General features: G+C 38.2%; 1 protein-coding gene across 7 annotated transcripts in view; it reads right to left on the reverse strand.

Moving 5' to 3' along the window:
• The window catches only part of SLC16A7 (solute carrier family 16 member 7), a 196,529-nt gene that overhangs the window by 132,290 nt on the left and 39,001 nt on the right, over positions 1-25,238 (reverse strand). For 6 of the 7 annotated variants that reach the window (XM_069584780.1, XM_069584783.1, XM_069584782.1 and 3 more), the window contains one exon: positions 5,093-5,190. The exons of the other annotated variant lie outside the window; for it this stretch is intronic. The gene's annotated coding sequence lies outside the window, so the exon portion shown is untranslated. The remainder of the gene's footprint in view (positions 1-5,092; positions 5,191-25,238) is intronic. 7 annotated transcript variants of the gene reach the window in all.

Below are 25,238 nucleotides of genomic sequence, written 5' to 3' on the forward strand. Positions count from 1 at the left end.
CCCAAAGAAAGGCAATGCTAAAGAATGCTCAAACTACCACACAATTGCACTCATCTCACATGCTATGTAAAGTAATGCTCAAAATTCTCGAAGCCAGGCTTCAGCAATATGTGAACTGTGAACTTCCTGATGTTCAAGCTGGTTTTAGAAAAGGCAAAGGAACTAGAGATCAAATTGCCAACATCCACTGGATAATGGAAAAAGCAAGAGAGTTCCAGAAAAACATCTATTTCTGCTTTATTGACTATGCCAAAGCCTTTGACTGTGTGGATCACAAGAAACTGTGGAAAATTCTGAGAGAGATGGGAATACCAGACCACCTGACCTGCCTCTTGAGAAATCTGTATGCAAGTCAGGAAGCAACAGTTAGAACTGGACATGGAACAACAGACTGGTTCCAAATAGGAAAAGGAGTACGTCAAGGCTGTATATTGTCACCCTGCTTATTTAACTTATATGCAGCGTACATCATGAGAAACGCTGGACTGAAGAAACACAAGCTGGAATCAAGATTGCCGGGAGAAATATCAATAACCTGGGATTCTCCTACTATATACCAAATACCATTTTAAGTACTTAAAATGCAAATTAACAGTTAGTTCTCACAGCAGCCCTATGAAGAAGATGCTTTTACTGTCTTTGTTTCACAGATGAAAAACTGCATGCTCTGGAAGTTTATAATTACAGGCATTCCCTGTTGATACTGCAGTTCAGTTCCAGCCACCATGATAAAGCAAGTATCAAAATAAAGCAAGTTACATAACCAGTGCACACAAAAGTTAAGCTTACACCATACTATATTCTATTAAGGGTGCAATAGCAGCATTATGTCTAAAAAATGTACACACCTTAATTTAAAAATACTTTATTGCTAAAAAATGCTAAATCATCATCTGAGCCTTTAGTGAGTTGTAACGTTTTCTCTGGTAGAGGGTTTGAAATATTGCGAGAATTACGAATATGTGACACAGAATCACACAGTGAGCAAATGCTGTTGGAAAAAGGGTGCTCCATGTGGAGTTTCTGCAAAACCTTCAATTTGTAAAATACACAATATTTGGGGATCTCTATAAAGTAAAGCTCAAATAAAATGAAGTATGCCTGAAGTAAGTATCAGAGGCAGGATCTGAACTCATATACTCAGGATCCATAGCCTACGCTTTTAACTAAAAAGGAACAGGCAGGGACAAGTCAGTTCCCCTAGGAAATCATGTAGCCAAAAGGAATCACATGACATATTAAACCTACCTCAACACCGTGACTGACCTCATGTCACCATGGCATAAACCACTCTGCTCTCAAGCTTCATTGCCTAATCTCACAGTGTCAGGCTGTGTTAGTTTTCTACAGCTGCGGTAATAAGCCATCAGAAACTTAGTGGCTTATAATAACCCAAATTTATTATCATGGTGCTGGTGGTTAGAAATCTCCCTGGGCTAAACTCAAGGTGTCAGTGAGAGGCCAAGGGAAGAATCTGTTCCCTTGCTTTTTCTAGTTCCTAAAAGTCTCCCGAATTCTTGACTTGTGGCCACATTCCTACATCCTCATACCACCAACATTGGGCTGAATCTTTTTTGTGCTGCTCTTACATTCATCAGACCCCTGGTGAGTACAGTGGACACCTGTAGATTATTAGGGATAATCATAACGTCATCTGAAGAGCAGCCTTACTTCTCTCCTGCCTTGTAACAAAACATTCCTAGGGCGAAGGGATTATGATGTGGGGAGCCATCATTTTGCCCTTATTCTGCCCTCCACCAGGACATACAAAGATGTGTTCATGAAATTTAGATTGAACGCAGAATATAATCATACAGTTGTTCTAGGAACTGTTTCTAATAAACAGGTGAAACAATTTTGTAAACTCATCACAGTTCAGTTCAGTTCAGTCACTCAGTCGTGTCTGATTATTTGTGACCCCATGGACTGCAGCATGCCAGGCTTCGCTGTCTATTACCATCTCTGAAAGCGTACTCAAATTCATGGCCATCAAGTCGGTGATGCCATCCAACCATCTCATCCTCTGTCGTCCCCTTCTCCTCACCCTCAATCTTTCCCAGCATCAGGGTCTTTTCCAATGAGTCAATTCTTCGCATCAGGTAGCCAAAGTATTGGAGATTCAGCTCCAGTATCAGTGCTTCCAATGAACATTCAGGACTGATTTCCTTTAGGATGGACTGGTTGGATCTCTTTGCAGTTCAAGGGACTCTCAAGAGTCTTCTCCAACACTACAGTTCAAAAGCATCAATTCTTTGGCACTCAGCTTTCATTATGGTCCAAAGCTCATATCCATGCATGACTACTGGAAAAACCATAGCTTTGACTAGATGGATGTTTGTCGGCAAAGTAATGTCTCTGCTTTTTAATGCACTGTCTAGGTTGATCATACCTTTTCTCCCAAGGAGCAGGTGTCTTTTAATTTCATGGCTGCAGTCACCATCTGCAGTAATTTGGGAGCCCAAGAAAATAAAGTCTGTCACTATTTCCATTGTTTCTCCATCTGTTTGCCATCAAGTGATGGGACTGGATGCCATGATCTTAGTTTTCTGAATGTTGATTTTTTTTTCTTTTTTTTAAATATAAATTTATTTATTTTAATTGGAGGTTAATTACTTTACAATATTGTATTGGTTTTGCCATACATCAGCATGAATCCACCACAAGTATACACAGGTATACACACATAAACAGGTTCCCCATCCTGAACCCCCCCCTCCCACCTCCCTCCCCATACCATCCCTCTGGGTCATCTGAGTGCACCAACCCCAAGCATCCAGTATCATGCATCAAACCTGGACTGGCGATTCATTTCATATATGATATTATACATGTTTCAATACCATTCTCCTAAATCATCCCACCCTCTCCCTATCCCAATGTTAAGTTTTAAGCCAACTTTTTCACTCTTTTCTTTCGCTTTCATCAAGAGGCTCTTTAGTTCCTCTTCACTTTCTGCCATAAGGGTGAAATCTTATGCATATCTGAGGTTACTGATATTTCTCCCGGCAATCTGGCAATCTTGATTCCAGCTTGTGCTTCATCCAGCCTGGCATTTTGCATGATATACTCTGCATAGAAGTTAAATAAGCAGGGTGACAACATACAGCCTTACCATACTCCTTTCCCCATTTGGAACCAGTCTGTTGTTCCATGTCCAGTTCTAACTGTTGCTTCTTGACCTGTATACAGATTTCTCATATTCCCCTCTCTTTAAGAATTTTCCACAGTTTTTGGTGATTCACACTGTCAAAGGCTTTGGCATAGTCAATAAACCAGAAGTACATGCTTTCCCAGAACTCTCTTGCTTTTTCTATGATCCAACAGATGTTGGCAATTTGATCTCTGGTTCCTCTGTCTTTTCTAAATCCAGCTTGAACATCTGAACATTCTCAGTTCACATACTATTGAAGCCTTATTTGGAGAATTTTAAGCATTACTTTGCTAGCATATGAGATGAGTGCAATTGTGCAGTAGTTTGAACATTCTTTGGCATTGCCTTTCTTTGGGACTGGAACGAAAACTGACATTTTCCAATCTTGTAGCCACTGCTGAGTTTTCCAAATTTGCTGGTATTGAGTGCAGCACTTTCACAGCATCATCTTTTAGGACTTGAAATAGCTCAACAGGAATTCCATCACCTCCACTAATTTTGTTTGCAGTGATGCTTCTTAAGGCCCACTGCACTTCACATTCCAGGATGTCTGGGTCTAGATGAGCGTCTAAGAGTCCCCAGTGGAGGCGTGGGTCAATAGTGCCCTGCTGCAGGGTCAGGGGCACTGAATGCAACTGTGCGGGCATAAGTCCTTTTGAAGGAGGACTTATTACTTATTACTGTCATTACGCCTACCATAGTTTGGCCTCAGGGCAAACAACAGGGAGGGAACACAGCCCCACCCATCAACAGAAAATTGGATCCAAGATTTACTGAGCATGGCCCTGCCCATCAGAGGGAGACCCAGATTCCCCTCCAGTCAGTCTCTCCCATCAGGAAGCTTCCATAACCCTCTTACAGAATGAAAACCACAATCATAGATTATTAAACAAACTGATCACCATGAAGTACAGCCTTGTCTAAATCACTGAAACTATGAGCCATGCCATGTAGGGCCACCCAAGACTAAGGGGTCATGGTGGAGTATTCTGACAAAACGTGATACACTGGAGAAGGGAATGGTAGACCACTTCAGTATTCTTGCCTTGAGAACCTCATACTGCTGCTGCTAAGTCACTTCAGTCGTGTTCTGACCCCATAGACGGCAGCCCACCAGGCTCCTCTGTCCCTGGGATTCTCCATTCAAGAATACTGGAGCGGGTTGCCATTTCCTTCTGCAATGCATGCATGCATGCATGCACGCTAAGTCACTTCAGTCGTGTTTGACTCTGTGCAGCCCCATGGACAGCCTTATACAAATAAAATATGAATGAGAAATCCCAACACAATCATTTTTGTTCAAGATACAGTTACTTTTTAAAGGGTGCAAATGACAAAGACAATCAGAAAAAATAAAAACCTTAAAGCCTCCACATATATATTAAAACCAACATTTATATTAGTGATAGTAACAAAACATAATTCTATTGTTATTATTATTGAAATTTATCATTTACTACCTTTATAATATCCTTTTAGTGAAGGAAGGGTTTATATTCAGCTCTATTTTATGTACACAGAAACTGAAGCTTAATCTCTTCACTAAAATCACACAGAATATAGAGTCACAGAAGGACTAAAGATTTAAAGTGTCAACTTTAAAATCTGTTTCATTTTTGAAAGGGATGTGAATACCAGCCAAGCCAATATTCCCATTCACACTGAGTATGCATCCTAAGTAGCTTTAGTCATGTACAATTCTTTGCGACCCCATACACTGTAGCCTGCTAGTCTCCTCTGTCCTTGGGATTCTGCAGACAAGAATACTGGAGTGAGTTGCCATGCCCTCCACCAGGGGATCTTCCCAACCCATGGATTGTACCCACATTTCCTACATCTCCTGCATTGGCAGGTGGGTTCCTTAAGATCCCCACCACTTCCACAGGCAGCATGATTTAGAATGACTCAGAAAAAATGTTACTATACATTGAGAGTACTCACAAGGGAGCTCTATCAGCACAGAGTCCAAAAGTCCTTTGGTTTCTAAGATTCCTGTGTCTAAGGATGCCCAGGTGACCATCACATCTTCAGATTAACTCCTAAAAAAAAAAAAATCAGAGAATGGCATAATCACTTAAATATTGAGATGCATGATAAAAAGAAAAATGAAAAAATATCCAATTATATCTCTGAAAGACTGGATAGCATGTAGCTTTCCGTTGTCCAGGGTGAAATTACTGTTTGCCTTTTCTAAATCTCCAAGGCTTTATTTCAAACCCTTTTTTAGACAGGGACACGTTTTCTCGTTAAATTACTTCACATCACCACTAACTCGTTACAACTACCATGCCTGCCTTTATATGTGCCTGCCGTTACATTTTCCTGCAAAAACATCAAAGAGATTCACCTCAGTCCAGTGTATTTGGGACTTCAAAACTAACAATAGCTTGTCTTTAACTTTTTGAGACTTTTCCTTCCACTTTTAGTAGGATTAATGAAAAAGTGCGTGTGTATGTGTATGTTTATAAAACAATAACTTGAAATTTTTACATAAATACATTGACACTATTTCCATTAAATTTATTCTTTTAAAAACTGAAGGAGAATTTCGGTAAGATTTCTGAGCTCTAACAATAAATCAGAAAATTTTGTAAAAGATCATCAAAATTTTACCATCAATTCGTGTATGTTCTTTGATTATATAGTCCTTAAGACAAGTTTTTTACTTCTCCATCCAATCCCATTAATTGTAAAAAATAAAAGAGGATGCAGTAATATTTAACTACTGCATGATTACTAAATTAAGTCAGTTAATATTTGTAAAATGCTAGCACTCATCTCACACACTAGTAAAATGATGCTTAAAATTCTCCAAGCCAGGCTTCAGCAATACATGAACCATGAACTTCCAGATGTTCAAGCTGGTTTTAGAAAAGGCAGAGGAACCAGAGATCAAATTGCCAACATCTGCTGGATCATTGAAAAAGCAAGAGAGTTCCAGAAAAACATCTATTTCTGCTTTAATGACTATGCCAAAGCCTTTGACTATGTGGATCATAATAAACTGTGGAAAATTCTGAGAGAGATAGGAATACCAGACCACCTGACCTGCCTTTTGAGAAACCTGTATGCGGGTCAGGAAGCAACAGTTAGAACTGGACATGGAACAACAGACAGGTTCCAAATAGGAAAAGGAGTATGTCAAGGCTGTATATTGTCACCCTGCTGATTTAACTTCTATGCAGAGTACATCATGAGAAATGCTGGGCTGGAGGAAGCACAAGCTGGAATCAAGATTGCCGGGAGAAATATCAATAACCTCAGATATGCAGATGATACCACCCTTATGGCAGAAAGTGAAGAGGAGCTAAAAAGCCTGTTGATGAAAGTGAAAGAGAAGAGTGAAAAAGTTGGCTTAAAGCTTCAGAAAATTAAGATAATCCGGTCCCACCACTTCATGGCAAATAGATGGGGAAACAGTGAAAAGAGTGGCTGACTTCATTCTTCTGGGCTCCAAAATCATGCAAATGGTGACTGCAGCCAGGAAATTAAAAGATGCTTACTCCTTGGAAGGAAAGTTATGACCAACCTAGATAGCATATTAAAAAGCAGAGACATCACTATATCAACAAAGGTCCATCTAGTCAAGATTATGGTTTTTCCAGTGGTCATGTATGGATGTAAGAGTTGGACTATAAAGAAAGCTGAGCAGCAAATAATTGATGCTTTTGAACTGTGGTGTTGGAGAAGACTCTTGAGAGTCCCTTGGACTGCAGGGAGATCCAACCAGTCCATCCTAAAGGAGATTAGTCCTGGGTGTTCATTGGAAGGTCTAATGTTGAAGCTGAAACTCCAATACTTTGGTCAACTGATGCGAAGAGTTGACTCCTTGGAAAATACCCTGATGCTGGGAAAGATTGAGGGCAGGAGGAGAAGGGGACGACAGAGGATAAGATGGTTGGATGGCATCACCGACTCATTGCACATGGGTCTGGGTGGACTCCGGGAGTTGGCAATGGACAGGGAGGCCTGGCGTGCTGTGTTTCATGAGTCACAAAGAGGCAGACACAACTGAGTGACTGGACTGAACTGAAGAGAGCATAGTATTTGCAACTAAATAAGAAAAGAAGAATGTACTATGAACAATTATTATTATTAATAGTTTTCAGTTAAGTTGGTAAAAAATATTAGTTTATATAGATGAATAAATATTAGTTCCTTGTTTATTCCTGACTTGAAAAATATGAGATTTATTCATATATATGTCTTATTTGTCATATTATTAACAAACATAATTAAGGAACTTTCAGATATTATCCAGAAAAATCAAATTGTTTAATAGAGCATGGTGTAATGCAAAGATTATTGAATATTTCACAAAAGTAAAGACTAAGAGGAGAGAACAGAGATAATACAATGTCATTGAGATAGCACTTGCAATGTTACCTGGTTTGACCAGAGAACTTCGACATTGTAGTCTAAAATGGAAGGAATTTCAGGCTGGCAGTCAATCTGCTTACTGTGGAAGTTCCAGGACTATAATAAGCAGATTAGGCACATGTAACTGTCTCATTTAGTAACTATCCCATGAAAATTTGTCAATTCTACACATGAAGAACCTCCTCATAGTGACAATTAAGTTCATTTGAATTTAGAATCAATATTAAAATATATTTTACAAAATTACTGGTGGTGTTATACCACAATAAGCAAAATTTATATAATAAAGTTAACACGTTTAGGAACATAACATCTTATTACAATTAACTTAATTTTTTGCTTCAGTGAATACCACTGAAAATCCATCACTTTGGATTTAATTTCATGTGTAGACATGATGATATATTGGTATAATTTTATATAATTCATTTTTGTCCACAAATTACATTATTTATCCCCTGCCCCAATAATGTTACTAATATTTTAGAATAATGAAATAAGGAAGATTTTTTTCTTTCCTTTGTATTTTAATTATAAAATTCTTTTAATGGTTTGAGTTTAGAAATTCCCTGATTTTACTCTAGAATATCAGCATAATCTTAATTTACAGGATTTTGTTGTAAAAAATGGGGCAACAAAAGTTTTCTCATTTGCTTTAATGTATAATTTTATTATTTTTTTTAAAACAGAAACAGGCCACAGGCCTTAAAAGGTAAGTGCTTGTGAGCTGATATGTGTTTTAAAAAAATCACTAATTTGACAGTCATATGATCATATCCATTAAATAAACAATTTTTTAAGAGGGTAGTTAAAGTGAAATAAAATGCTTTCTATTTGTTTTGGCATGCTTTTTGACCTTCTGAGTAACCTTCACCTTGTGTAAAAGTTAGTATATGAGGCCTTCTGAAACATGCATGTCTAAATCACAGAGAAGTTGGACAAAGGTTTTTACTTACTAACAAAAAACTATATTATTGGTCCCTTACTGTAAAACCCATGTGCCCCAACTAAGACCCAATGCAGCCAGTTCAGTTCAGTTCAGTTGCTCAGTAACTGAGCAACTTAGTCAGGGCATGTGAGATCTAGTTCCCCAACCAGGGATTGAACCTGGGTACTCCTGCATTGGAAGCACAGTTCTCTGACTTATCATACTGAAAATCAACACAAATAAGAAATGGTGGTCCAGTGGCTAAGACTCCACTCCCAATGCAGGAGTGCCCAGGTTCAATCCCTGATCAGGGAACTAGATCTCATGTGCCCCAAGAAAGACCCAGTGCAGACAAATAAATATTAAAAAATAAATAAATAATAGGAATTTCTAAGTCCCTGGAAAGTTGTGTTAATGTCTAATCTTTTTTGCAATTATCAGGTAGAAAAATAAAATTTTTAATTTTGTAATTTCAGAGGCCATTATTTAGGTGATTAAGTGGCCATACTTTTTAGAAAAAAACAGCAGCTATTTCAGTATTTTAATATTCCATGGTATCATGAAGTTCTATGTCCAGAATATGGTCATCTAATAATTAATTAACTTAAATTTGAATCTTTTTTTTGCAACTAAAATGCATTATTCAGGGTTCATGATCTTTTCTAACTCATTAGCAAATTTTAATTAATACAAATAAAATATATTTTTATAAAAGTTCTTTTTAAAGAGGCTAAGAACTTGTGATGTAGAGGAAGAAAATATATTATTCATATTTATACATGGTTGGTTATTCCCTCTTGAGTGATAAAAGTTAAAAAATTATATTAACTAAAATAGATAATTTTACTGATATATTTGACAGAATGGTCAAGAGAATCTATTTTAGAAAATAGCAGATAAACCTACTTTCCCAGGAGAGTGTTTTCTCCTTTAACTTAGCAGCGTCACCCAATTATATTTGTAAATATCCAGTGTTCATTATGGCTTAAGAAAAAGTTCCTTGAATGAATTATTCATAAATACCTCAATCATAATTCCATACTTTATGCTAGTAGTTAGCATTAGTAATAAAGCAAAAAATAACTGAGAACCCACCTATTATTTTCTTTTAAATCTCTTTCTCCTTTCCTTTCCTCACAAGTGCAGAAAATGGAAGCAAATAGCAAATACTACAAAAGGAGAACTTAAAGTGAGAGAGAATGATTGAGGCAAAAATGTAAAATCACATCAGCTGATAAGTGGCTGACTGACCCAAGGCTGAAGAATGCGAGGGCATTAGGACAAAGCTAAAGAATAACAGTCCTTCTGCTGTTAAGTGACAGGCATGAGACTCCACGTCATACTCTTAGATACTCAAAAACAAATCCACTATTTTAAGTTTACACAACCACCAAAGGTGATCTCTGAAAGTCACAGGAGGCAGATTCTTCAAAGCCTTGTAACATACAACCACAGAAACACTGTTTACAGCTACTGTCTATAGTCATTTTCATGGCCAACTTCAAGAAATTCTATCATGCTCCTTAACAAGCAGTATAACCTAAAATCGATAAACAAGCACAACAAAATTACATAAGTAGAATTCAAGGAAATGACTTAAATCATCTTAGAATAAACAAAAAGTGAGAAAACAGAAAAACCGAAATTTGTGATTGCAGAACTTCAGTAAAAATATTAAAGGCACAATTCTTGTTCACATATCTTTATTATGGAGATGTAAATCACCTGCCCTCCTAATTGAGAAGTCAAAGATGAGAGAAAAACCTGTATTAAAAACAAATATAATTTCTTCAAGTACTATACTGAAAACTAACCATGACTAAGGTTGAAGCCAAAACACATTGCAAAACCATATCTGAATCAGCTTGTCTTATTGGTGTCACCGTACTTAGTTCACCACATTTTTATAATGCAAGTTGAGGTGGCTATGAGGTGGACTAGCATGGGGAAATGTGAAGAAAGCAAAACATATAGCAGTTCCTATTAGCCTCTGTCTTCCCTAGAGCCAAATTTACATTTATATGTTATTCTCTGAAACAAAGCGTACACTAGAGCCTTTAGCAACATTATTTTTACATATGATTAGGATGGACAAATATGTATGGTGCCTTAAACAATGTGCTTCAAAGACCTCCAACTAGATGGAGTATAACTGACCACAAGGGCACAAGCTGCTGAGATATGAACACCCATTATTGGATTTGCATAGAATCCGCACTTCCCATAGGTTTCTCCCAGCCTGCACCTGACCACACCTGACATGAAAGCAGATGGTCCTAGGGATATATGTCTCTAATAGCTAGCTTTGGCTGGGAGCGGGGAATGGTGGGCTCCCACATAGCACTGCCTTGTATACATTGGTTGTTCAATAGTTATTTGGGGGGAAATTAAACCATTGTTGTTATTGAGATGTCAAAGCCCAGATTGCTGCATAAACATAGAAAAAAATTAAACTCAGTGTGAAACTTAGTTTTAACGATTTTTCGGCTTCCTAATACAATTCCAACAAATGCCTTAGAAAACTACAGAGAGGTAGAGCTTTGTCCCAGGTAAATATAACCTCTGATAGAGGTGTCTAAAAATTAAATGGGCTGCTACAATCCTCTTGATTACTCTAGCATTCCCATTTTATAGAACAGGGAACACTAGGCTTGGAGAAGCCAAGTTTTCAGGATTACACAACGTTAGGGTCAGGGGCCAAGATTCCAACCTCAATTTTGCTCACGCTTTCCAAACTACCATACAGTTAGAAGATATATCTTTCATTAAAATACTTTGTATGCTTGCATTAAAGAGTGGAAGGACGATGTGATGTGTAAAACCACTACCAATGCTGAATTATGATGAATTTTTTGAGGAAATCCACTTGATGATGTCGTATCTCTTTTATTTTCTATATGCCACCTTTCTTTCTTGTACAGTGTAGAACAAGTGAATCTACAGATCCCATTTAAAGTTCTTGATTTCTATTACAGTTATTGCATTGCTTAGGTAAGACCATGTTGTTTTTAAATACAGCAATGGAAATTAACATCATTAAGAAAGAATCTGTCCGAATAATCAAAAGATGATGCTACACAAACCTAAATACTAAATCTTAGACAATAATATATTTTTGAGTAAAATATTGTTAAGCAGGTGACAGAATCAGAAGCATAAATCCAGTTATTTTTAATCCAAAACTTGTACTGAATTGACTGACTGACAAGGTATGTCTGTTATTCAACACCTACAGAACTTTCAACAGTGCCACACTCACTTACTCAAATATTAATGTGGTTGAAGTCAGATCACCACACTCTTTGGAATCAAAATAGTGAAATGCCTTTAAACCAAGCTCTATTTACAAATTTGAAGCTATCAAATTCTACAGTGCCTCCGTCTCTCATACTCTCAACGCCTTAATAAACTGTTTCCTCTAATCTCTAATCCTCTTTCTCAGTCTCTTGCTCACACAACTACAGTGCTATGTATTTTTTCTTTTTGGTTCATACTCTCCACTCTACCACACTCCTCTTAATGTCCTTCCTAATATTTTTCACTGAATCCTCTATAGCTCCCATTTTTTTTTCAAATAAATTACCTAATTCCTAACCTAGACATTGGACTCTCTCTATGATCTTTTCTCCTTGAAGACCTGACTTAGATTGAGCCCTCTTGAATACCTGCTAATTCCATATCTTTAGGCATAGAACAGAGGCTCAGCACAAACCAAGTTCTACTCTACATCTTACTGTTACTTTTCAGTTTACACAAGGAAATTTTTCTTAAGTTCATTTCACCAAACTATACCATCCAGAAAACTAGGACCTAATATCCTTCAGACCATACCTTCAAAATTCATTTCTCTTCACTCCAAAGTCATACCATAATCAATATTCATAATCAATAACCATGCACGACAATCAGTAACCTAGCCAGAGAAACTGTGACCTCCACATCTACTCTCCTTTCAGTTACTCACTTACAGCTTGAAGTTAATCGGCACTCTTAATGCTTCTACTACTGAAGTCTTAAACATCGACATTCCAATTCCCCATCATTTGTCCTTCAGACAACACTAAAAACATTATTTCTGTCAATTTTGTCCTGGGCTTTCCTTGAAAGTTTCCCCTGTTTTCAGGCTTACATCATCTCCCAAATTACTGACCCTATTCTTCATTTTTTAATATTTATTTGTATTTATTTATTTGGCTCTGTGCGGGGTCTTAGTTGTGGCACGCAGAATCTTTGATCTTTACTTGCAGAATGTGAACTCTTAGTTGTGGCACATGGAATCTAGTTCCCCAACCAGGGATCAAACCCCACCTCCCTGCATTAGGAGCTCAGAGTCTTAGCTACTGGACCACCAAATTAGCCCTTTTCTAACCTTCTTTTCTTTTGTAATCTGCTTCAATGTTGATCTTCATTCAAATTCCAGTTCTGCTACTCATTGGTAAAATATCTTGGGAATATTGCTTAACAGGATTCTGTCTGTCTTTTAAAAATGAGCATAAAATTTAATACTTCATAGGAAAGGAGGGGACAAATGTGGCAATGTCTATAATGCACTAAGCACAATTTCTAGCACATCAAGTACTCAATAAATATTAACATCACCTTTAATCATCAATGTTCTCAAGTCACTCACATCTTTGTCTTCTGGCAACAAGAAGCCTGGAACTTCCAAACTCAAAATGGGCACTGCAATTACAGTACTAAGTAGAGTTCTAAAAAACATGAATTAACCTCACAAGTTGATGCCAAGATACATTCATAGATTTCACTTGTTAGCAGGACTCTCAATGGCTTTCCCGTAAGCTTTTTTCATATCTCTTGGCACATTCCTCTCCTTTCCAATGTGGCTCTAAACTCTTCCTTTCTCCTCAAGTTTCCCAACCACCCTGTCATCTGTCAATCTGTGGTTGACTAAGTTTCTTATTTGCAAAGAAAATGAAAACCATCAGAACAAGCATGAAATGCCATAAATGTGTTCTTATCTGTGCACACTTCTGTATCCCCTGTGAGTCCTTCATTCATTCCCTCCTGCCCTGGTAGTAGAGGTAAGCCCCTTCCTGGTCACCGAATAGCCCCTCATCTAATGTATGATATGTTCTTCCTGTCCCTGAACGGTTTTGCCATCTGATTTGACCCCTTCGTTCTCCTCTCCTGTCATTTCTTCCCTTGCACTATATATTCTAACCACACTGAATTCCGTTTTCAGCTCAACGCATGTTATTCCGTATATTCCTGTCTTTACTGCCCTAGCAGTTGCCAGTGCCTATCAAGGAATCATTTTCTCACTTTTCTATTAGCAAAGTTCCTATTTATTCTTCAAGATCCAATTTTATAATTCCTTTTTTGTGAGGGGAGGGAAGAAAGATAAGAGAGAGGACACTGAAAAGTACTGACAGGAGAAGGAACTCCCAGGAAAGGTGGTAACAGGGAAGCCTCACAATAGCTCACAATAGAGTTGACAGATGATAATGAGTTTTAATTATGATATCGGATTTCTTGTTGTCTTCTATCTTTAACACATATTTCCACTTATTTCATGAAAAACATTTCAGTGGCTCTCTGACAGCTAACAGAGTCCTTAGCCTTTCAACTTTACAGATAATTAGAAAAATATCCTCAGCTGTCAGGAAATCACCAGATTTCCAACAGTTTATGAATAGACTTGGAAAGGAAAGGGCAGAAGGAAAAATCAAACTAAACACATTTGTTGGTGAGAAACTTTTAAAAAAACAACAGAAATCATTGACTTTGATTTTTCTGCAATTTTCCCAAATTCCTTAAGTACCAGGTTCTTATAACATTATTATAATACAATCCTAAGGTAACGTCTGAAACTGACCACGCAGAAGCGTGGCCCAGAGGAGCTATCCCTTGCCTAAGGTCAGGGACGGCAACCGAGAGTGCCAGGCAGCATTGGCACAGGAGCGGCGGAGAGGAGCTACCCCACGTCCGACGTTAGGGGAGGCGGGATGAACTACCTCACTCCCGAGGTCAGGGGCGGCGGCCAAAACGAGCTACCCCACATCCGAGGTCAGGGGAGGCGGGACGAACTACCTCATTCCCGAGGTCAGGGGCGGCGGCCGAGATGAACTACCTCACTCCAGAGGTCAGGGGAGGCGGCCGAGAGGAGCTACCCCACATCTGAGATCAGGGGAGGCAGGACGAACTACCTCACTCCCGAGGTCAGGGGCGGCGGCCAAGACGAGCTATCCCACCCCGGAGGTCAGGGGCAGCAGCCAAGACGAACTACCTCACCCGAAGTCAGGGGCGCTGGCCGAGAGGAGCTACCCTACCTCCCAGGTCAAGGGAGGCGGGAAGAACTACCTCATGCCAGAGGTCAGGGCGCTGGCGGAGAGGAGCTACCCCACTCCCGAGGTCAGGGGAGGCTGCTGTGAGGAGATACCCCTCATCCAAGGTAAGGAGCAGCCTGCGCTTTACTGGAGCAGCCGTGAAGAGATACCCCAAGTCCAAGATAAGAGAAACCCAAGTAGTACTGTAGGTGTTGCAAGAGGGCATCAGAGGGCAGACACACTGAAACCATAATCTTAGAAAACTAGCCAATCTGATCACATGGACCACAGCCTTGTCTAACTCAATGAAATTAACCCATGCTGTGTGGGACCACCCAAGACGGGAGGTCATGGTGGAGAAGTCTGACAGAATGTGGTCCATTGGAGAAGGGAATGGCAAACCACTTCAGTATTCTTGCCTTGAGAACCCCATGAACAGTATGAAAAGGCAAAATGATAGGATACTGAAAGAGGAACTCCCCAAGTCGGTAGGAACCCAATATGCTACTGGAGATCTGTGGAGAAATTACTCCAGAAAGAATGAAGGGATGGAGCCAAAGCAAAAACAATACCCAGTTGTGGATGGGACTGGTGATAGAAGCAAGGTCCAATGCTATAAAGAGCAATATTGCATAGGAACCTGGAATGTCAGGTCCATGAATCAAGGCAAACTGGAAGTGGTCAAACAGGAGATGGCAAGAGTAAACGTAGACATTCTAGGAATCAGCGAACAAAACCGACTGGAACGGGTGAATTTAACTCAGGTGACCATTATAATTACTACTCTGGGCAGGAATCCCTTAGAAGAAATGGAGTAGCCATCATGGTCAATAAAAGAGTCTGAAATACAGTACTTGGATGCAATCTCAAAAACGACAGAATGATTTCTATTCATTTCCAAGGCAAACCATTCAATATCACAGTAATCCAAGCCTATGCCCCACCAGTAATGATGAAAAGCTGAAGTTGGGGGGGGGGGGGGGAGGCTGGCAAAAAAAAAAAAAAAAGAAAGAAAAGAAAAGCTGAAGTTGAATGGTTCTATGAAGACCTACAAGACCTTTTAGAACTAACACCTAAAAAAGATGTCCTTTTCATTACAGGGGACTGGAATGCAAAAGTAGGAAGTCAAGAAACACATGGAGTAACAGACAAATTTGGCCTGGGAGTACAGAATGAAGCAGGGCAAAGGCTAATAAAGTTTCACCAAGAGAACACACTGGTCACAGCAAACACTCTCTTCCAACAATACAAGAGAAGACTCTACACATGGACATCACCAGATGGTCAACACTGAAATCAGATTGATTATATTCTTTGCAGCCAAAGATAGAGAAGCTTTATACAGTCAGCAAAAACAAGACTGGGAGCTGACTGTGGCTCAGATCATGAACTCCTTATTGCCAAATTCAAACTTAAATTGAAGAAAGTGGGGAAAACCACTAAACCATTCAGGTATGACCTAAATAAAATCCCTTATGATTATACAGTGGAAATAAGAAATAGATTTAAGGGACTAGATCTGATAGATAGAGTGCCTGATGAACTAGGGAATGAGGTTCCTGACATTGTACAGGAGACAGGGATCAAGACCATCCCCATGGAAAAGAAATGCAAAAAAGCAAAATGACTGTCTGGGGAGGCCTTACAAATAGCTGTGAAAAGAAAAGACGGGAAAGCAAAGGAGAAAAGGAAAGATATAAGCATCTGAATGCAGAGTTCCAAAAAATACCAAGGAGAGATAAGAAAGCCTTCCTCAGCGATCAATGCAAAGAAATACAGGAAAAGAACAGGATGGAAAAGACAAGTGATCTCTTCAAGAAAATTAGAGATACCAAGGGAACATTTCATGCAAAGATGGGCTCGATAAAGGACAGAAATGGCATGGTCCTAGTAGAAGCAAAAGATAATAAGAAGAGGTGGCAGGAATACATAGAAGAACTGTACAAAAAAGATCTTCATGACCCAGATAATCATGATGGTGTGATCACTCACTCACAGCCAGACATCCTGGAATGTGAAGTCAAGGTGGCCTCAGAAAGCATCAGTACGAACAAAGCTAGTGGAGGTGATGGAATCCCAGTGGGGCTATTTCAAATCCTGAAAGATGATGCTGTGAAAGTGCTGCACTCAATATGCCAGCAAATTTGGAAAACTCAGCAGTGGCCACAGGGCTGGAAAAGGTCAATGTTTGTTCCAATCCCAAAGAAAGGCAATGCCAAAGAATGTTCAAACTACCGCACAATTGCACGCATCTCATATGCTAGTAAAGTAATGCTCAAAATTCTCCAAGCCAGGCTTCAGCAATACCTGAACCATGAACTTCCAGATGTTCAAGCTGGTTTTAGAAAAGGCAAAGGAACCAGAGATCAAATTGCCAACATCTGCTGGATCATGGAAAAAGCAAGAGAGTTCCAGAAAAACATCTACTTCTGCTTTATTGACTATGCCAAAGCTTTTGACTATGTGGATCACAATAAATTGTGGAAAATTCTGAAAGAGATAGGAATACCAGACCACCTGACCTGCCTCTTGAGAAACCTATATGCAGGTCAGGCAGCAACAGTTAGAACTGGACATGGAACAACAGACTGGTTCCAAATAGGAAAAGGAGTACGTCAAGGCTGTATATTGTCACCCTGCTTATTTAACTTCTATGCAGAGTACATCATGAGAAATGCTGGTCTTGAAGAAGCACAAGCTGGAATCAAGATTGTTGGGAGAAATATCAATAACCTCAGATATGCAGATGATGCCACCCTTATGGCAGAAAGTGAAGAGGAACTAAAAAGCCTGTTGATGACAGTGAAAGCGGAGAGTGAAAAAGTTGGCTTAAAGCTCAACATTCAGAAAACTAAGATCATGGCATCTGGTCCCATCACTTCATTGTAAATAATTTGGGAAACAGTGGGGCTGTTTTTTGGGCTTCAAAATCACACAGATGGTGATTGCAGCCATGAAATTAAAAGTCACTTACTCCTTGGAAGGAAAGTTATGACCAACCTAGATAGCATATTGAAAAGCAGAGACATTAGTTTGCCAACAAAGGTCCATCTAGTCAAGGCTATGGTTTTTCCAGTAGTCATGTATGGATGTGAGAGTTGGACTATGAAGAAAGCTGAGCACTGAAGAATTGATGCTTTTGAACTGTGGTGTTGGAGAAGACTCTTGAGGGTCCCTTGCACTGCAAGGGGATCCAACCAGTCCATCCTAAAGGATATCAGTCCTGGGTGTTCATTGGATGGACTGATGCTGAAGCTGAAACTCCAATACTTTGGCCACCTCATGCGAAGAGTTGACTCATTGGAAAAGACCCTGATGCTGGGAGGGATTGGGGGCAGGAGAAGAAGGGGACAACAGAGGATGAGATGGCTGGATGGCATCACCGACTCGATGGACATGAGTTTGAGTGAACTCCAGGAGTTTGTGATGGACAGGGAGGCCTGGTGTGCTGTAATTCATGAAGTCACAAAGAGTCACACACGACTGAGCAACTGAACTGAACTGAACCTTTGAATTGCAATAAAGCCAGGACCTAAGTTGTTATTAACATCTAGTTAAGTTTCACAATTTTTTTTAAATTTGTTTGCCTTTTAAAACTGTTTTTGGTTGTTTATTTTGGCCATTCAGCTTTATTAGGTGCTAAAAGATATAAATTTTCCTATTTTACTGCTATTTAGATTTAATGCCAAATGTTAGTAATATATGAAGCCAAATATTCGAACTTAACAAATACTTTCTCAATATTTCTAGTTCAAAATTTCCCACATGCTTGGAGTTGCAGCAGGATAGATACTGCTTTCTAAAGGGCAGTGCAATAGTCAACTCTTGGATATTTATTATTTTTTGTGAACAGTTGTAGGTCATTGAAGAGATAGCTCCAAAGTCACCTTCTGAAGTTGAAATACACATGTAAAATTTGGTAAAGTTTCAAAACCTGTTAGGTATACCATCGCAGTTTTCTTGAATTCACCAAAATTCCCTTTGTGCCGTGGAAAGGCTGCTGGAACACCAATGTTTTCAGGCTGTTCGGTTTGATTACACTGCTGTGGTACCACTTATCTAGAGCTATTTTAAGCATCTTCTTGGGTTACACTAAGCTATATTGTAAATCTAATTACATTTGCCCACAGGAAAGTAAGTACATGTGAATCCTGCTCTATAATATACTTAACAAAAGGCACTGTATTTTTCTTCACAGCATTTATCAAAATTGTTATTACATAGTTATTTATATTTCTAAATGCCTTTCTCTTCCACTATAAATTTCAAAAGGGCATTGAGCATGTTGTATAAACAGTACTTTTTGCTCAGTGCCTAGACTGTCAGTGAATGTTTGATGAATCAATGAATGAATGAGTGATCACTTAAGAGATAACTGAATTATATACATTTATGGTTGACATTTTAAACTCATGCTGAAAGTGTATACATACTTTAGGGACTCATTGGGATATATTACAGTGTAGTGCAACAAAGCACAAATTTTCAATTCAAATGGAATGGATTTGGGACTTCCCTGGTAGTCTAGTGGTTAAGACCCCCACACTCCCACTGCATGAGGCCCAGGTTCAGTTCCTGGTCAGGGAACTAGACCTTGTGTGCCATAATGAAGACCCCACAACTAAGACCTGGCACAGTCAAAAAAAAAAAAAGAAGAAGAAGAAGAATAGAATAGAAGAATAAAACAAATAAAAATTTTAATGGAATGAATTTAATCTCAGATCTGGCATTTCATAAATTGTGTGATCAAAGACAAGTGAAATGAGCTCTCTAACCTTCTGTTTACTCATCTGTAAAATGTGAACAATTGCAGTGTATTAAATATTAAAGATAATGCATTCAAAAATATGTAGCACAGTCATGGCATGGAGCAAAGTCTTAATGTGGTGGGTATTATCACTTATTAACATTTAATATAGCTTTTTAAGTGAATTATATAAATCTAAATTATCCAAGGGCTTTTAAAAATTGACAACAGAAATCTAGTTTTAGCATATGCTAGCAGTGATAACTCATCAATAATTTACAATAATAAAATGAATTTTCCAACACTTTCATGTCTATTTTTCCAATTTTAAACAAGTTATTCTCAATTAAATTTCATCATTCTTTACTCTGTACACTCCTTACAAATCCTTCACAATCACTCAAGAATTCTTCTCTGTTGGTCTTCATAACAACAATCTGAATTCATCAGTTCAATTCTCTCACCTAGATTGAATACTCTTCCCTAAGCAACTTTCATTTCATTATTGGCCCTATATTGTCCCTGTATTTCATAACTTCAACCATTATCACAGTGAAAAAAGTAATCATTGCTGAAGTGTATTCTCCCTTCTGGACTATACTCTCTTCAAGGCTCTAATCTCTGCACAAAGAATTGGATCCAATCTAAATCTTTAATTTTTATTCATCTCTTTTGAGCGTATACTGAGCATGATCTATTCTCATCTATGATAGATCTATGATTTATTCTATGTTGAAGAGCTAACATATAAGGTGATAGTATTCCAAGATAGGGTCTTTAGGAGGTGATTAGGGATGGGATTCGTATGTGCCTGCATGCTCCAGTTGTGTCCGACTCTTTGTCACCCATGGACTGTAGCCCAACAGGCTCCTCTCCCCATGGAACTTTCCAAGCAAAAATACTGGAGTGAGTTGCCATTTTCTACTCCAGGGGATCTTCCCAATCCAGGGTTCGAACCTACGTCCCTTCCATCTCCTGCGTTGGCAGGCGTATTCTTTACCAACTGTGCCACCTGGAAAGCCCCAGTAATGGGATTAAGGTCCTTATAAAAGGGACTCTGGAAAACTAACTCACCCCTTCAACATGTGAGGATACAAGGAATCAGCAGTCTGAAAGAGGGTCCTCACCTGACCATGTTGCACCCTAATCTCAGACTTTCAGCCTCCAGAACTGTAATCTTGTTATAGCCACCCAAAGGATCTTCAGCAATCTACATGGTAGACACTCATCTACATGGTAGACATTAATCTACATGGTAGACACTGTGCTGGGTTAGACTGTTACAAAACAAAGCACAATAGAGTGTCTAGTATCAAAGAGCTCACAGACTAAATAGGGGATGCAAAACTAGAAACAAATAATTATGAAAATTGTAATAAGGTAAATACTATACTCCTGGCTTTATGAAAACACAGAAATAACAACATGTGTGGCTTTATGGTAACTAAACAGTGTAGTCATACAGGAAAACTAAGACAGCAAATTTATTTTGTAACTCTTGTAAGATCAATTCATAAAGTATGATTCCAGCACTAAAATGTATAGGAAAGGCTGTATATTAGATTGTGTTTAAGTTAAAATAAATTACGGTTACAATTTAAAAGATCTGTAAATTCAAACTTTTTCTCTTTACACCATTTAAAGTAATAATAGGAAACATCTGTTTGGTTAGATTTTATTCAGTACTTCAGGTCACCTGGAGAGACTACTGATACTCCAGAACGGTGAACTGTTAGCATTAGTGCAGATCTTTCCACCAAACAAAACTCCAGACTGCCTTTATTAGTGCCATCTAGGAAAAGGCCAGAAAGGCTCCCTATAAAGAGAAGCTGACACACACTGGAAGGCACAATCGATAGTGGTTTATTAAGCCCTAAGTTGTAGAAAAGCACTGGAATTGGCTCCCTCTTCTCACAAATGGACAAAGTAAGGACCAGCAATAACCAATAATGTTCAGTGACTCTCCCCAAATCAAAAGCACCCATGCTAAAATGACTCACTGGAATAAAAATAGAAAAGTCATAAAAGGAATGTTTGGTGGGGGTGGAGACTAACTTTATCTTTGTTCTCACATCTATATAATATGAGCCCTAGAAACTATTGCCCAGCTATAGAATAAATCTGGAACTATCAAAAATATTCCTTTTTAATTCAAGTTTTGCATCCCATTAGGGCAGGGACTTCATTTTGTTCATCACATTTTCCCCATCTCAAGCCAAGTAAGTTCTAAGAAATATATATATATATATATATTTTTTGCTTTTTTTACCTTCCTTCAGGATGCTTTTCTTTTTTCTTTTTTTTTTAGTTTTTTATTTTTTTAATTTTAAAATCTTTAATTCTTACATGCGTTTAAGAAATATTTTTGAATGAATGAATAATGCATGAATGCATATTATGTAGAAGACTAGACTCAGGAGAATTTGGCAGCAAATCAACATACAATGTTTCTGCCCTAGTAGGGGATACAAGCAGACAAAAGTATTGCTTTGTATGAAGCAATTTTTTTTTTAAGTATCATAGGAATAAGGGGTTGGGAGAAATGGTTCCTTTAGCTAATGTGATTAGAGGGAAGGCCTCTGCAATGGAAAAGGTATACAGATATACTAGTATACAGATTCACTTAATATTTTGTATTTGCTATTTCAAGGTATTAACATATTCTGGCAACCACAGTTCCAATTTAAAGGCAGAGAAAAAGCTTAATGAGTTTATACAAGACTGTTTCAAGTAAAATGTATGTATATCAATCCACCTTTAAACAATGCGGAGGGGTTAGGTACACTGAGCCTTTGTGTGAATGAAAATCCCAGTATAACCTATCAGCCTCCGTATCCCAAGTTCCTCTGTATTGGAGATTCTGTATCCACAGAGTCAACCAACCAGATTGTATAGTGCTCTAGTATGTTATTTATTGAAAAAAAATCCCTCTATAAGTGGACTGCTGCTGCTGCTGCTGCTAAGTCACTTCAGTCGTGTCCGACTCTGTGCAACCCCATAGATGGCAGCCCACCAGGCTCCTCCGTCCCTGGAATTCTCTGGGCAAGAACACTGGAGTGGGTTGCCATTTCCTTCTCCAATATGTGAAAGGTGAAAGTGAAGTCTAGAGCAGTTCAAACACCTATTATTCAAGAATCAACTGTGTTTATATAGATATTACTAAAAATATTTCTGTACAAATTTTGCCCTGAATGTTTTATTCAAATAGAATTCATTTTAGACTTCTCAATCTGCCAATGTAAATCATTTTTCATACACACAGCTCCTCACAAAAAAACCTGTACAACATTAATTTAAAGATTTCTGAGGAGACTATGATTAAGCACCAAAATATTCTTTAAAAAAAATGTTTTTTGAGAAGACATTTAGAACATCAGGCTCTTTATTAGGCTGCCAAGATGAAAGGTGGGTATTTTCAGTTGTTAAATACATGGCAGCACTTGTGTTTGATAGAGGCTGCCAATGACTTTCATATCTGTCAGTCAAATGATAAAAAAGAAAAGACAATCATTGAAATAAATCCTACACAATTGCAAACATTTGGCATGATAAGTGGTTTTAGTAGCCAATGGTGGCATGGATCCTCATGTGTTTTGGGTAGTTAGAACCCAAGAGTATTTCAGAGAAAGCACTATGTTATTTTCAGAATTTCAGTTATTTAATTTCTTGTAGCAAATGAAAGGAACAATCTCAATGTTTGGAAAAATGAAATTCTCAAGACTTTTTTTTTTTTTTTTTGGCTGCACCGGGTCTTAGTTGCAGCATGCCAACTCTTAGCTGAGGCATATGGGATCTAGTTCCCTGACCAGGAATTGAACCCAGATCCCCTGCATTGGGAGCATGGAGTCTTGGTGATTGTACTACCCGGGAAGTACTCCAAAAATGAAATTCTAAGATTTCTTTTTCTGCAGTGTGCAAAGTTCAAGTTAATATATATTATTAAAATGACAAAAAAGAGACATTCATCAAAATTTAAATGGAATGTATCAATTGCAATCATGAAATCACTCTCCCCCAAAAGTCAAATATTAAAAGCAGACTAAATCACAAATTTCCTTGTGGTCTGCTTACACATTTTGTAAGTTTAATGCCTCTTTTGTTTCTAGTGGTATTTCTGAGTTTCCATTCATGTACTTGTATGCTCAGTCAACCCCATGGACTATAGCTCACCAGGCTCCTCTGTCCATGGGATTCTCCAGGCAAGAATACAGAAGTGAGTTGCCCCTTCCTCCTCTAGAGGATCTTCCCAACCCAGGGACTGAGCCTGTATCTCTTGTGGGCTCCTGCACTGGCAGATTTCTGCCACTTGAGCCACTTGAGTTTCCTTATAAGCATTTAAATTTGACATGAGGCTGAAAATGGGTTAGCATCTGTTGATGATGCTCTAAGTAGGTATATGAATTGTGAGCCCCTGATGAGAATGAGCCAATGACAATGACTGCCATTCTTTGTCGGCAACTCTGTCTTTTCCTACATCACTTTGGCTATACAGCATAGGTTCAACATCATATCATAAAGAGTTTGTGTTGTAGTTTTAGGTTGTCTTTGTGTTTTGTTTTATTGCATATAGACAATAATATCTGTAAGAACATTATAAGAAGAGGAATAAGACAGGGGCACAACAATATATTGCAGCAAACAAAAACTAATAGAGCAAACTAAAAACTAATTTCCAGGATAGGGAATGATAAGATCAAAGAAAAATGGTGGGAACTGCAAGAGCATTATGAACCTGGACTAAGTCTTAGAATTGCTAAAGAATCTTTAGAAAACAAAATCAGCATGCTTTTAAAGTCTTCAAAATCCAAGCCCATGAGCCAAAAGGATTATAAAATTTGGTCAGGTGTGTCTTACTGAGTTGATACTTCGCAATGATAGATATTAATAAAAACTGCATTGGATTAAGAAATACAGTATCAGTATTTCAAGCTGAAATAAGAACTATGTTCATTCAGATTATGTCAACAACTAAGGTATAATAATGCAACTCACATGTTAATAGAAAAGCTATAGAAATCATGAAAATATCTTTGCTGTTGTTATAATCTGATATTCATACAAGTACTTAATACTATGTTTCCTATGTTAATTATAAGCAAACACAGCTAAGAGAGATTCTAGTCTACATTTTAGAAACCTATAAACTCTTTTTATAAAAGACTATCATGGAAGAGGTTTTCATATTTATATTTGACATACTGAAAAAATATTTAGTAGCGTTTAATTCTAAGACATCCAAGAATTACTTATAGAATGTTTTAAGAATTAAGAGTCAGGATCTATCTTTTCTTGGGCTAATCACTAACAAGCTATGTGAATTTGGAAATTTTAGTTAACTTTCTTAAAGTCAAATTTTCTTATTTTCCAAAATGGAAATATGTTATAGGTCATTGAAATAAAAATAATATACTACTTGCAGACAGCTTGGCACTTGATAACACATAGTATTATGAATAATTTTTTTAAAAAAATTATTAACCCACTGGAATACAACAAAAAAGAGAGTACTATTTAAAACTTTGTATATATTTTAAAAAACTTTTCCTCCAGGGTCTTCTCTGGTGGTCCAGTGGTTAAGAATCTGCCTGCCAATGCAGGGTACACAGGCTCGATCTCTGGTTGGGGGCTAGTACACATGCCTCTGGGCAACACCTCCTGAACCCACACTCCTGTTTTCTACCACACAAGAGAAGCCACCACAATGAAAAGCCTGCACACCACAACTAGAGTGTAGCCCCTGCTCAC

The sequence above is a fragment of the Ovis canadensis genome, chromosome 3, assembly GCF_042477335.2.
Source record: "Ovis canadensis isolate MfBH-ARS-UI-01 breed Bighorn chromosome 3, ARS-UI_OviCan_v2, whole genome shotgun sequence".
In the NCBI taxonomy this organism is placed as follows: domain Eukaryota; kingdom Metazoa; phylum Chordata; class Mammalia; order Artiodactyla; family Bovidae; genus Ovis; species Ovis canadensis.